Here is a 1,407-nt window from a genome sequence, read left to right on the forward strand (position 1 = left end):
AAGAATTATTTTTGCCACTGAATAAAAAATAAAAAAGGTAATTGCGACTTTTTAGCTCACAATTCTGACTTTTTTTCTCGCAAAATGCGTGATGTAAACTTGCAATTCTGTTTTTTTCTCAGAATTGTGCGATACTATTTTAGTGCCACCTTAAATTTAAAAAAAATCTAAAATGAAAGTTGTAATATTTTGAGGAAAAAGTCAAAATTACGAGAATAAAGTTGTAGCAATATGAGAATAAAGTCGAAATATGTTGAGAATAAAGTCCAAATTACGAGAATAAAGTCCTAGCAATACAAGAATAAAGTCAAAATATTTTGAGGATAAAGTCAAAATTACGAGAATAAAGATGCAATATTTTGAGAATAAATTCAAAATTACGAGAATTAAATCGTAGCAATTACGAGATTAAAGTTATAATATTTTGAGAGTATAGCCTATATTGCCTGTGCAGATGGCCCAGATTGGGAGCACCTGGAGAAATTCTGGTGGCCTGGCAACTGATTTGAATATATGTGGGATTATTAGCAGAAATCATACCATGTGTCATATACTCACAGGGGCAGTATGCTTGGAAATAATATTTCACGTCTTTGAATGCATTCATTATCTGTAGTGCGCCAGACACCCAATAATAGCAATAAGCTTTGTGCTTTTAGTTTTAATATAAAACACTCTCAGCTTTTATATTCTGTCAGTTTCATAGCGAAATACAAACAATATGTCTTACAATAATGTGTTTTTCTTTAATGTTGCATGACAGATTGCTGTATTCGCCTCAGTTTAAGCGGCATGTGAATCAATCATCTTTTCAATTACAGTGAGACATTCTGTATGATGACATACTGAATTAAATTCAATACATACTGTAAAAAAAAATCCATAAAATTTACGGTAAAAAAACGGCAGCTGTGGTTGCCGGAATTTTACCGTAAAAAATACGGTAGCAACGTTTTAGGTTTTACGGTTTTAACTTAAATTTACAGTTAAATACCGTAATTTCATTAACTGATATAATGTTAATATACCAACCTATTGAAGTACTGAAATCTGTTTTGTACCTTTGTAATACACTGATAACCACCAAATGCAGGTGGTGATGAGAAAGTCACATGATGAACCAAAGCCCATCACAAGCAGCTTTTAAATAATAACATATATAGAAGGTGCACAGTGTCATTCACACAAAAACTAAACACCATCATGGTAACAACACACATGAAACTGAAATAATGCAATAAACATTCATTTAACAACATTCGGTGTAACACACAACCCTAATATACAAAACTGATAAGAAAAAACTGAGAAGAAACATAGTTATTTCAACAAAAAACATCAAATTTGAAATGTAACGCAGGGAATTCTGGGAATGTCAATTTACGGTTATTCACTGTAAATGATACA

This window comes from Sinocyclocheilus anshuiensis, unplaced genomic scaffold (genome assembly GCF_001515605.1).
Source record: "Sinocyclocheilus anshuiensis isolate Anshui unplaced genomic scaffold, SAMN03320099.WGS_v1.1 scaffold773, whole genome shotgun sequence".
NCBI lineage: Eukaryota > Metazoa > Chordata > Actinopteri > Cypriniformes > Cyprinidae > Sinocyclocheilus > Sinocyclocheilus anshuiensis.